Source organism: Anas acuta, chromosome 5 (assembly GCF_963932015.1).
Source record: "Anas acuta chromosome 5, bAnaAcu1.1, whole genome shotgun sequence".
In the NCBI taxonomy this organism is placed as follows: domain Eukaryota; kingdom Metazoa; phylum Chordata; class Aves; order Anseriformes; family Anatidae; genus Anas; species Anas acuta.
The window spans coordinates 29,112,245-29,125,230 of NC_088983.1; the positions used below are offsets into that span (position 1 = coordinate 29,112,245).

The 12,986-nt window shown below is 46.7% G+C and overlaps 1 protein-coding gene across 5 annotated transcripts in view; it reads right to left on the minus strand.

Moving 5' to 3' along the window:
- The window catches only part of OSBPL5 (oxysterol binding protein like 5), a 132,573-nt gene that overhangs the window by 65,532 nt on the left and 54,055 nt on the right, over nt 1–12,986 (minus strand). The window contains exon 1 of one of the 5 annotated variants that reach the window (XM_068683481.1): nt 8,574–8,933. The exons of 3 other annotated variants lie outside the window; for them this stretch is intronic. The gene's annotated coding sequence lies outside the window, so the exon portion shown is untranslated. Of the gene's footprint in view, nt 1–5,938; nt 6,068–8,573; nt 8,934–12,986 lie in introns of those variants that run through there. One more of the 5 variants, XM_068683484.1, reaches the window with a different exon arrangement.

Below are 12,986 nucleotides of genomic sequence, written 5' to 3' on the forward strand. Positions count from 1 at the left end.
GGTGCCATCCCGCTCAGCTTGACCATCAGTCCAGAGAGGGGAAAAAAAATAACATGGGTTGCTGAAGACATCTGTCTGCAGCAACAGAAGCAAGTTGTGGAAAGCCAGATCTAAAGACTGCTTCATTATGATTACATGAAACATGAGGGATTTTTTCTCAGCTGCTTCAGCAGGCTCAGAGGTGCGGCTCATTCATCCCTACAACCTAACTCAGGGCTCATGTGCTTGAAGCTGCTTCTCTCATGCTGTTTTTATGGACAATGCCTACCAGAGCTACCCTCAGCTATCTATCTGCTCTTGCTCTCTCCCAGAACAGAAAAAAAATGTTTTTCTAACCACCCTCTGCTTCTCTGCTCACCCTTTCCTGCACTGGGCAGGGACAGTAATGTAGTAATCAGGAGAAAAAACAATCTCCTATAATTCTTTGTAAGATGCCTTGATTAATGCTTTCTTTGTATACACTAGTTAAAACATTTGCAGCTCAAGGCACACCAGGGGTGCATATATGCTTAACTGTCTCACAACTAATCTCCCTCTGCGGTGAACTTATGTACAACGGCCCCAAGCAGCACACCTATAGGAATTGCATGCCCACACTGGGGAAAAAAACATCCCAGATCATTCATTCTGGGGATCCCCAACCTGGGACAAAGACAGGGGAAGGCAGAGTCAAAAAGTGCAAAACATTTTCATTTGGCATGTCGGAAAACCTCATCTTCAGAATCACCTCTGGTTTGGATAAAGATCTCCTGTGTGCAAACATCGGCCCATCGCTAAAGCTGTGGTTCGTTTGGGAGAGGAGTCTGTGATCTTATGGCTTGGAAATGGGGTTTGTGCTTTGCAATAAGTATAGTCCTCATGTGTTTTGTCTTCAAATACTTTGCCATTTACTTTGTAAACATTGTGCTAGAGTTTACTTTAGAGTAAGACTATCAATAAGTGGGTCTTTGAAATGAATGCTCAATGATTTTTATATCCACCTCCGCTGACCTTTAAGCTGTAAATTGATTGTTATGCAGAAGGCTATTAATTTAACACAGCATATTACATTTCCCGCTAGCACTGACGGGCCTCTCCTGGCTTAGCAATTCCACTGGTCTTTCCCCTTGCTAACTGCATAGATCATACCTCTCTTGCTGTAATTATGACTAGTACCTCAGCATTAATTATTTCCCCAGCAACTGCAGGCAGAATTCCAGGTTTTACACATACCACCAGAAAGATAAGAAAGCCCCTGGCATTCAGAGAAAGACAGCAGTGAATAACTTTTTTGCAGGCCTTTGTCTTACTCCGTCACGTTTATATGTTCAGTAAATCATACTTTGCACAATCTCCTTTAGGCCCTGATTTCTGAAGGCATTCCTACTGAATAAAGCTCATGTGAAGGTGTTTCCATCAATCTGTGCAGGAAGGTAAAGTGCTTTCACTGAATCCTCTTTAGTACTTCAATACCACGTTCTAATATATTCAGCTGAAGATGAGCAAAAGGTAAATCACGACTGTTAAGCATCCATCAAGCACCTGAACACTTATGCATCTCACTGAATTTTTATTTAAAGTTTACTATTATTTATTACTGATATTGGTAGATAGCATTCTTTTACGCAGGGAAAAAAAGTCAGAATGCAGATTAGCAAAGACTCCTCGCCAAACCAAAAAGTACAACCATGTGCATTCACAACATGCAGGAAATAATGTGCCCTCACACTTTCTGGCACACTTTTTGTAACATGCACTAGCCAAGCGGTTCCATCCACTAAGGATCCACTTTGTAACAAGCCCAGGAGCCAGATCTCAGCCTCTAAATTTCTGTGTTATCTAGAAACATTTGCGTACTTCTTTAAACTGAAGTTTCATATGGATGACAAGGATTCCCAGGGCTGTCCTGCTGGAGTCACTGCGACTGGCTCTGTACCAGGGCAGACAGGGTGTGGGACAGACCCAGTGCAGTGATGGAAATACAGGACCAGGTACACGGCAACACAAATGAGAAATCGTTTAGTTGCTTGAACTAAAGCTCTTGGAGATTTAAAGCCATGACAAGAACACACCGCTTTGGATAGGTGTGCGGTTATATCATTTGCAGGCAGGCCACATCTTCAAGGTCAACTCTTGTCTTGATATTTTCCTTTAAAAAGAGCATATTAAGGAGCATCATTACAGCCTCACATTGCTATCTAAATCACATAATGAGATCATATTCTCTTTTAATGGAAGGATCCTACTTCAAGCTTTAATGACATTTATAAAAACCAGTCTACTGCAAGCCTCACTGATGGCTTTCTATGATATCCACCTCTGCCTTTACATAATTAAATCTAGAAAAGACCATGCCTTGGGGCTACACTCCCACCACACAATTACTAGGAAATACCAAGCTAATTTTAAGACCTGCTTTCATGCTTGATAGTGTCCTCTGACAGTACTTCCTTGTTTGTGAAATATTGCTCCCTTGTAACAAAGCAGAAGAAAATCAGACTTTTATCTTAAGTCCTGCTGTGCCATTTGCAGACTCAGGCTCAGAAAGTAACTTCAGCATGGCAGTAGATGTGGTAGATGTTTGCAAGCCAACTTACAAGAAAGAAAACAAGCGCCGTCCAGTTTCACAAAGATTTCCCAGAATCAAACTGAGATTATTCGTTATCATTGGCATCCATCATATCAAACACACGCTCACAAAGAATGAAGTGGACGACAAGGATTTAAGACTGTAAGTATACTTCTACCTTGACATCCTGTGCCAAACACAAGCCATACTTGTGCCCAATGGCTCCAACCACAAGCCCACTAAATTATAGCTGAGCTGGCTTATAAATGGCTGAAGAACAGCTAAGTGACGGAGAAATGACTGCATCCCACGACATGGTGCTCCAGTCACTGAATTTTCCACTTCTCCACTTTGTTGATTCCCACGTCAGATTCAAACGGGCTCTGTAAACCTCTGGGGCCTTCACAAGGAGGGCTGAATAAACAAGACCAAAGAAATTTTAAGGAAGTGCATCTATTTTTGAAAAGATCCTTATATGCCCCTGTTTAGCTTTTCAGGCTTCTGGGTGCTGTGGCATACTGAGATCTGCTGTACAGTGGTTTAAATTTAGCATCCACCTATACTTCCTCTGGTTCAGCCACTCTCCCTTGAATTCTAAAGGAAATTAATACACTGTGTATTTTTTGCATAAAATGCACTGTTTCTCCAGAGACAAGAGCATCAAACTCTTCCTTCAACAATAGTTAAAAGACGGCATTGCAGTTATTTTGGTCCTAGATTTTTAATTAAAAATCTCTGTGGGAGGAAGGAAACTAGACAACCCACAAAGAGCATTAGGGTGGAATCTATGCTGTGTTAAATGAGCCCAAAGGACTCAAACCGTGCACAGGCCGATGCAGCGTGCACAACAAAATCTGCACTCAATTCTCGAGCTCACAACCTTTCTGCGCCTACCTCTGTCCTTCCTTCTCTGTCAGTTTATCTGGCATTTAGCTGGAAAAAAGAAGCAGCTTGGGTAAACTGCACTGTCACTTCAGCCAGAGTGAGAAGCAGGTGAATGAACACACCCACGGCATGTGAATTTAAGCACGCATTTGTCTTTGCTGATCTCCTCCTACCTGCTCGAATAATACTAACCCAGTATTTCTGCTGGTGGCTGCTCCAGTATCGACACGACTGTCCCACTGCCCATGCATGGGTGTGTGCCGGGCAGAAGCCAGACAGAAACTCTTTGTGTGAGGTATCAGCTATAAATTAAAGCCCTGGAGAATCCCAGCAAGCAAGCAGTTATGACAGAGCGTACATCTTGCCCCTGACTTCATTTCAGTGAAAAAGGTAGACCCCCAAGCAACTTAAACGTGCTCCGTAGTGATCCCAAGCTTGCTGTTTAAAAGCATCCGATACATTTCAACAGTATTTGGAAACACCTGACACCGAAGACCTGAGTCCCCTTCCCCTCATATCACTTTTATATTAAAATAGTACCAGTGGTGACATGAAATTCCTCCTTGCTGACGCCAGTGTAGGCCAGAGCAGGACCCACCTCCCCACTTTGTGGGCAGCAAACCCGACAATGCAGCTCTTGACAAAAGACAGCAAATCTGAAAGCCGTGGAACAGAGGAAGAGGACTTTTCCCATCACTTTAAAGCTAACCTATACTGACATTGGCTTTTTTTTGTCCCTGAATGGAAAGATTCAAGCAAGAAAAGCCCCAACTGAAACAAAACACTGCTGCTGAGCTCCAAGCACTCCTTCCTACGAGCACTAGAAATACAAGGAGGGGAAGCAGCCCTGACTGGAGAGCTGCAGGGCTCGCAGCTGGCGAGGCTACGAGCTAAGCATGCAGCACACTGCTGGCATGAGGGCATCCACGCCAGCTCCAGTGCTGCCACAGGGGAGGGTGGAGAGGGCAAAGGAGGATCTGGAGAATCAGGGGCTCCTGTAGACTCCCGCCTTCAGCTTTATGAATCACACTGACCTTCAACAGCTCCACGCTGAAAGTGTAAATGTGTCTTTAAGCAAAAAAATAAAAATCTTTGCCTCCTGAACAACTGCGGGCTGAGGCCCGGCACAGAAGGAAGATCAGGTCCAGATTGCCCCTGGCTGAAAGGAAGCCAAACACAATGCAGCCGATTCACAGCATTTTCTTTATCGCAGCGCTAAGAGCAGCCAGACAATGCTTTCCAACACAGACCACTGCAATTCATCACGAAGAGACAAGAGTTAGCAGGAAACGCTCCCATTATCTCTGCTACGAAAAGGAAGCAGCGAGGAGAATGGCTAAAAGGTGACAGACAGATTTTATGAGGCCAGACTTGAGCCATGCTCTGGGCTGACCAGCTCATCTTTTCCATACCAGAAAAAAAGTGATAGGCTTCAGCTGCACAGCTCTTACAAAACAGGAGTCAGAGTTGCTGCACTGTGGCTCTTCAAGAGAAAACAAACCAAGACAAATGAAAATATTTCAATAGCAATTGTGCTGCGCCAGATCCCCGGGCTGCGTAAATCGGGGGAGTTTTGTGGCCTCCTTAATGGAGCAATGCTGACTTAGAGCTGCGAGCACAGGGCCAGGCATCCAGCGAGTAAAAGGGAGGTATCTCAGACCTGTGAGGCTGTAGGGAAGAGGTGGAGAACGTGAGGCCATGGTGCTTTCTGGCAGTAATTTGGTCTGCATTACAAAAGTAGGCTTCGAAATGGTTGCTGCCTACAAGCTCTGAACACAGAAGAGTTTATAAACACAAAAGCCCAGATGGAAAAGATTTGAAAGGTTTGGGAGGGTAACAAGGGAAGGAATAAACAAATATCTCTGAAATGAAGTAAGGAAGCACTTAAAATGGCATAAGGCTAGATGGCCTGTACAGACTTTGTGGTGCCTCTGAAAGGTACAAAACCTTTAACATCCCACGGCTGTGCACAAATACTGAATTCCCCTACAGGGCATAAACACAGGCTGCTCTTACCAGCTGCCAGCAATAAATACTATTGCCCAACCATTAGCAATCAGTCATTACTGCACCCAGAAGTGTTAGGAGCTGTACAAACACGTAGTAAGTAATTGCCCCTGCCTCAAAAAGCATACTGGGATTCTGGCTCAAGCAGCCACTCGGACCCAGACACATTTGCTATGGAGCAACAGACCATGCCAGCTAATGTCTGAGAGAAACACAGAAAACTAAACAGCATCACATTTTATGTCTTCCCCTTGATCAAGTCAGCTCATTCAGCACCTTTCCCAGCAAAATTCATCTTCCACTGCAGTCAACTCTTCGTCTTTAGGGGCATATATAAACACTGCTATTAATGACTTCTCCCCTGCACAGCTCACAACTGAGACACCAGTGATGGGATCGCAGTAAGGACGATTGATTTTTTTTATAATGAGCAGTCACATCTGGTTAAAAGCGGAGGTGACGAGACAATAAAAAAAAGAGATTTCCAAAGCTGCTCACCAATGGATTCTGCAGTCTCCTGTGGGAGTGGGGCTGAGCTGATACCGTGTCTGTCTGTAAATCCCACGTAAAGTGTCCTGACTGCAAGCCTCGCTGCCAACAACTGCAGGCAAGGACCTGGCTGATGCCTCTGCCTCTCCTTCCAGGGCTGTCGACGTTGCTGGACTCTTTGAGGAAAAAGATCAGCTGCTGACAGCCCACAGCTCCTACCCAAGGCAAACAGAGCAAGCAAAAACCTTGAGTCAGCCCAGGGAGATAAGTAATTTAAACCAGCAAAAGGACTGCCGCAGATCACCTTTCTCACAGAAAGAAGCAGCGAAGACCAGGGCGAGCTGGATGCTAGGCTGGGTTATATCCCAGCTGTGGATTTGTCCAAGGTTGGCTCTTTGTTCCCTAATGGCCCCAGGCACTACGGCACGACCCAGCCCCAGCCTGCGCACAGAGCCACCTCTGCCAACGCCGTCCGAGTCACAGGCAGTAGATGAGCTTGGGAAGCAACAGCAAAGGTTTTCCTCCCTGCTCTGCTGCTGTCTGGAAGGCTGTCTCTGAAGCAGCGCGCAGTCTGGAGGAAATGAAGTCAAGGACCGCAGCACTGAAACAGCACTCGCAGTAAGCAAAGGTGGAAATTAAATGAGACGGAGGTGACTCTAACGCACAGGGGGAAACTATTAGATTCTGCTGACGTTTATTTCCCACAACAGCCCAGCAAGGTAACTGTGCCAACAAACAGGTTGATGACTGCAAGCAGCACAAAGAAAACACATTCCTCTTAGCACGGCTTTGCAATCTTCTGAGAGCACCATCTTTTTGTCCCCCAAACTCCTTCACCTCACCATCGCCTGCCTCAAAATAACCTCTTCTCATGCACAAAGGGTCATACTGATTTATTTACTCTGTGGCAGAAGAAAACCTACAAGTTTTAGCTAGGTCCCATGTTTCCAGACACAGGTCAGTCATGTGAAATTAGGACAGTTGCTCTGCAGAAGACCATAGCCAGTTGATGGCACTGCCTTCCCCCAGGTACTCTGAGTACCAAGTGTTTCCTGTACCATACGTATTTTTGTTTTGCCTGCAAAGCCTTTCCTGTATGGCTACTGCTCATCATCCAGCTCAGCAGCAGGGCTGGGAAAAAAACACAATCAATAAACCATGATATTTGGTATGATAGTATCTGTTTGGAATCTTTAGAAGTTTCCCTCTGTACCCACTGATCTCAGGACTGCCCTGCCCTGCAGGTGGCTGAGGCAGATGACTGCAGATACAAATGCCGAGTATTTCTCTGCTGCCAGGCACTCTCTTTTCACTGGTGCAAGGAGCTTGCACCTCTGCCGTGGCTCTCTTATATTGCCAATACGAGGCAAACAAAAACACAGGCCAGCCGCCAGTCTGGAAGTCAAAAAAGTCTTACACATTTTATTTAAAAATAAACTACAATCCATGACTCACAAGTCATGACTTTTCAGCCAACACACTGCCCAAGTCTCGGTTTCTTACCTGTGAACACACAACAGGCAAAGCAACATGATGTCTTTCCGCTGTACCTCCGCTCACATAGGCATGATCACAAACGTGTGGCATATTTGACGCTCGCTTGCAAGGAGTTCTGGAGGCTGTGTGCAGACCAAGACTTGTTCTGCGCGTGACTTTGTACCAGTTCACCCATCTAAGTTAGCAGCACTATTCGCTGATGTACTTCTGCCAGTACAACAAAAAGTGTGGATGGAGTCACAGCCAAATAAAGGTGCTCTATACTGGAAGAGCTTGTTCTCCTTTCCCACAGGGGAAAAAGCTGTGCTGGGATAAGCGTGTTCATACTGGCAGACCTGCATGTGCACTTGGGGAGGGTTACAGCAGTGTTGCAGAACTGTAGGTAAAAGTACAACCTATAAGCAGGCAAGACCCAATCTCGCAGGGGATTCACTACTCCAATCTTAACTCACTCGTCAAATTCCTAATTCTATGAGCAACCTAGACACAAGGCTTAATCAGGCTGATTGGGGTTTTAGCTCAACAAAATCCACCAGAAGTCCATACAGACTGCTGACAAGGAATAGCAGCAGCGTGAGGCGAGGCACGCTCCCAGGTGGGCTCTCACTGATGCTAGTTATCCCTATGGGACTCCAGCCCCTTATGCAGGTGACAAGTTACCCAAGTTATTTAGCAGCAGAGGGTAGTGAAACGGCCAACCCAGCTGTACCAGAACAAATTCCTGAAAATGTCAATTTATGAAGCTAATCAACGGATGCCACTGCCACAGCTGTCTCTAGCAGAATTCAGACCTCAAGGGAGCTGAGCGCTTGTGTTTCTGAGCAGACAGAAATGCAAATAAGGCATTCAGGTACTTATAAATCCATCACAGCCGATTCCTGCCAGTCAACAGTTCTCAAGGCATAAGGCTACAAATGTTCAAAGAACCCACTGCATTTGCATGAGACTGCATCCAGCCTCAGAGGCAGGGCAATGGAAACAAAGAAAGGAGAGGAGGGGAATGAAAAGCGAGGGGAGAAGAGGAGGGCAGGTAAAAAGGAGAGCCCGGAAGCACTAAAGGAAGAGTCTACGCGAGGGGAGATTTTGAAGAGCTACCGGGAGCCCTGAAGGCTGGGGTGGGCTTTGGGAAGAAGGAAAAGACACTCACCGTGGTGCTTGCTGTCTCAGCCGGCCACCCTCTCCTCTCCCACGCGACGCCTGTGCTCGGGGCAGCTGTCCCTTCCCCAAACCCTCGCACTAGGCGCACGCAGAGGCTTTCCAGCCCGCTCCCACACGCACCACTCCTCCGAGCTGCGGATCAGCGCAGGACCCAGGGCTGGCACCCGCATGCCGAGCCTCTGCTCCGGGGGCACATGGCAATGCAGCACGCCTCCCACACGCTGCCGGCACGCCGTCTATGCACCCAGCCCTGGCTCGAAAAAACAGAACGACTCCCTGAGCGTGGTGGCTGCAGAAGAAAATCCTCAAAATAAGCGCAGCGCGATTCGACCCAGCGCTAGGAGCAAAGAGAAGCTGGAACAATAACCCTGAGGGGTGTGATCTGCCAGTATTCGCCAGGGGAAGTTTAAAATGCGATGCCAGTTGAGACAATTATTTAGTTGTCAGCGCTGTTAACAGTTTCATTGCTGATCAAAGCAGCAGGGCAGCACAGAGGGAATTAGAGCCACTTACCGAAATGGGCCAGCAATACACAATCTGCAACTCTACTCCTGTCATATATAATCCCTCCCACCCATTCTCTTTTTTAGAGGCTCCTTGGCATACAGAATCGCTGTGCAATAATAACAATAATTAAAGAAGCAGCTCACTCTTTTCTACAATTAATCTGTAAGGGAGAAAGTAAACACCTGCAACAGCATAGGGGCAGCAGTGGTGGAAATCCTTCCATGCACCACGCGGGGCTCAGATATACCCACACTGTACAAAGGTTCCTTGGCTGCTCCAGCATCAGTTTGGAAGCCGCGTAGAAGGTGCCACACAGAGGCAGGTTTACCAAGCACAGGCACAGCCAGCAGATGCTAGCACAAAACTGCTGCTTCGGCTTTAAGAACAGTCAGATAGATGTTGCTAGTTACAGTATCCCATAGCGATTGTACACATATTTCAGTAGGCAAGCATGTTTAATTACAGCTCTGCTTCTGCATGTAGCATTCCGAGCCTGGAAAACCTCCAACTGTTCTCCTTTCTTGTTTTTTCCCGATATTGCTAAATTAAGTAATAAGCAAAACTCACAAACCTCAGACAAGGCTCGCCCCCCAAGGCTCTTTGCATTGTGGCTGTTCTTCCCAGCCTGTGCTCTGTCCTGGCCTTTGCAGCAAAGGGAGGGCTTTGAAAATAACATATATATCCATCGGTGCCACCAGCTGTAGTGTAGCAGCCGGTGTCTTTTTGTATACAGTTTTCTAGTGACTTGTCTGGTTTTGTGTCAGATCAGATTCCTCTGAGACATCTGGCATTATGTGACTGAAAACAATATGATCTAAAAAGCTTTGGGAGAACTCCCACTTGTTGCGTTGATTTCTCATGAATAAGTGATATCCACAACAGTAGAAAATTAAGATGACAGTGATAATAGTAACAATAAAAAGCTAGCATTTCCGAGGTGTTTTACACCTTCAAAGCACTGTGCAAACAAGGATTAAAATGCATGCACCAATACCACCCCCTGCACTTGACAGTCCATGGCTTGATGAAGGCGCAGCATCTGCTGAGACGTGAAGATCTTTTATTAGATCAAAATTTCAGTTACCAGAGACACTGTTGCAGTGGGGAACTGCTGAAATCCTCATGGGAGGCCATGCTCACATGTCAGGCCCAGATCCTGCTGCCACTGTGGGGAGTGATGCCGAACCAAGGGACCATTGCGAGTTTGGGGTCTGGGAGGCAGCGTGTACACAAGGGTGTCTCTCTCTTTCCAGTGATTATAAAAGAAACCCCATGTGGGTGGGTAATGTGGGCCCAAAGGAAAAACTGGGATGAATTTGAAGAGAAAGGCACACGAGCAGCTGGCAGCACAAGGAGTCTGAGGTCTCGGAGGAGACGAGGGGATGCAGATAGGCTCCTGGCTGTGAAGGACACATTGAGGACAGGCAAGGGCTACAGGAGATCTTTGAGGGCACACCAAAGAGATGCTGCCAGAAAGAATTTTGCCCAGGAAAAAGATCTGGTGGTCTCTCAAGGTTCCCTCTGGCCCTATGTTTCCCTGGGTTCTTAGTTTCCCCCTTCCCACCAGCCGGCCCTACAAAGACAGGTCAGCCTTTCAGCACTCACCCAGGTTGTTTGGCACTGGCAGCGACGCCAGCAAATCCAACTGTCCCGCAGCTGGTCGCCTCCGAAAGCTGGGGGATTTCTGCAGTGGAAGATGCGGAGGCAGCTCTTAGCAACCCCTTCTCCCTATCAAGCTGCTGAATGTCAGAGCAGCCTGCAGTTCTGGACCGTGCTCTGCCCTTGGCAGCCACAAGAGCTGCTGGCTCTGCGCAAGGAGCAACAAGGCAGAGAGGGAAACTCCTGCTGCATCGTTAGCGGGCAATGTTACATCTACCTCTGCCATCTCGGCCACGCCAAAACAACAGGAAATCCTCAACTTAGTTCCCAAAAGGGAGCTATTCTACCTTCCTTCTAAGATGTCCTGCCTCTTCCTTACGCCACCCAGTGCAGGATCAACTCGTTTCTGCTGAATTAGTACGTGGCTGCTCTCGAGAGCTTGTCCCGTTCAGCTGGACTGGGGTCAGCGGTGGCTTGCTTGGGATGAGCGCTGATGGGATCAGTCTGAATGACTCTTGATCTTAAAAAGACTTGCTTGAAAGTCTTTTTCCACGTGCCCAGTAATCACAGCCCCACTGTTTCTTTCTTTGTTTATGCCCTGTTTCTGCTGAGCAACAGCTTCCTTCCTGTACTTGGAAAAGCATGCCTGGGTCACAAAGCTTGTCAGGTGATTCTCGTTAGAAGTTTGGCTGAACTGTTTGCCTTTCTAAAAAAGCAGAAAATGCATCTTCATCTTCAAAAAACAGGACAACAGTCACATGATCACCATGAAATGCCGTTAAAGAAAGGCCAAGTAGCACACGCAGCTGTGTGCTGCTAAATTAACAACATAAATACAGATTTTAGAGCACACTGCCACACTTAAAATCCCCCCAATTTATGATGCATGCAACAAATCAATGGCCTGATCAATTGACAACTCGAAAACAACCAAGCTGCAGCCTGGATGATGTCAGCACGTTCAGCTCCCTTCAGTGGCTCATGCTCCAGTAGCGAAGGTGCTTTCAAAGACATCACAAATTGGGAAGAGCTCGTTAACCAGTCCAGGAAAATCCCAGCACACTCCCACCTCGAGGTCTACGCCAGTGCTTTTCCCCTGTGCCCAATTTGCTCAGCCACAGCCACCAGCCCACGTCGCACAAAGTGCAGCTTCTTCCTACGACCCAAGCAGCTAAGGCCCAGAGGCATCTCCCTTTGTGTCTTCTGATTTCCTGGGGAAAAAAAAGGCACACCTTTTCCCTTCAAATTCCTCTGAATCACAGGGAGGGCAGGCAGCTCTTAACCCTCCTCTAGCTGGATGAGGAGCATACTAAAGCCCCAGCACCGGCCCAGCCTCCTCCAGCGGCTCTGGCAGGGATGGTTGGGCACAACCGAGCCCACCGGGCCTCCCCTGATCGTACAGTCTCCACAGGGTATTTCTAGCTTGAAAAACCCAACCAACCAGAAATAACCTCTCTTTTTCATTCCTTTTTTTCTGGCCTGGAATCCTCTTGAAATATCACTGAGGCGAAAGGGATCTGAGCTTCGTGTTTTCCTGCCTTCACAGAGCGCAGAGACACACATTTTGACACAAAAGGAACACGACTGGCTCCGCAGCACTGCCTTCCCATTTAGCAAGAAGCAGAGGAAACGGAGGAAGAATTGCTTTCTGCTTTCTGCTCAGCCATGCCTTCCCACTGCTTCCAGGCATTAACTGCACGTTTCCACAACTGCATGACTGCGAGGACATGGGCAAGCCCTTAGTTTGTAGTAAGCAACAGGTTAAACCATTTTATAGCCAAAATTCTGATAAAAAAAAAATGTGATTTTGAGTCCATGTTCTCAAACATTCTTATGATTTCTTTCATGCTGTACCTTCTCACACTATTTTCAATCTAAAGCCTTTTTTTTTTTTTTTAAACAAACACACTTCATTCATCTGTGTTCTTACACTGCATCCAAGATGCTGTGTGAAGAGGGCCAAGTCTTAACCAGCTCCCTATCGTTCGATAAAAAAAAAATTGTAGAAACTAAGACTTCAAATTTCCAAGTAATATATGGTATTACTGTTGTGGTTTGAGACAATTCCACAGACAGTGCCAGTGGCTTTGCCTAGACAGCTCCCAAACCAATCTCCTGCTGTTCCCCTAATTAATTCCCTATACACATCTCAAGCCTCTCATATATTAAGTGGCTGCCAGAGTTTTTATTTTACATTTGGATCTTTTGAGACAACAAGGTGTGAGACAGTGGCCACAGAAACCCAGTGAAGTTCTGCCAACAACTTCAGCAGTAATGGCATTTCAGGCGAGAGGTA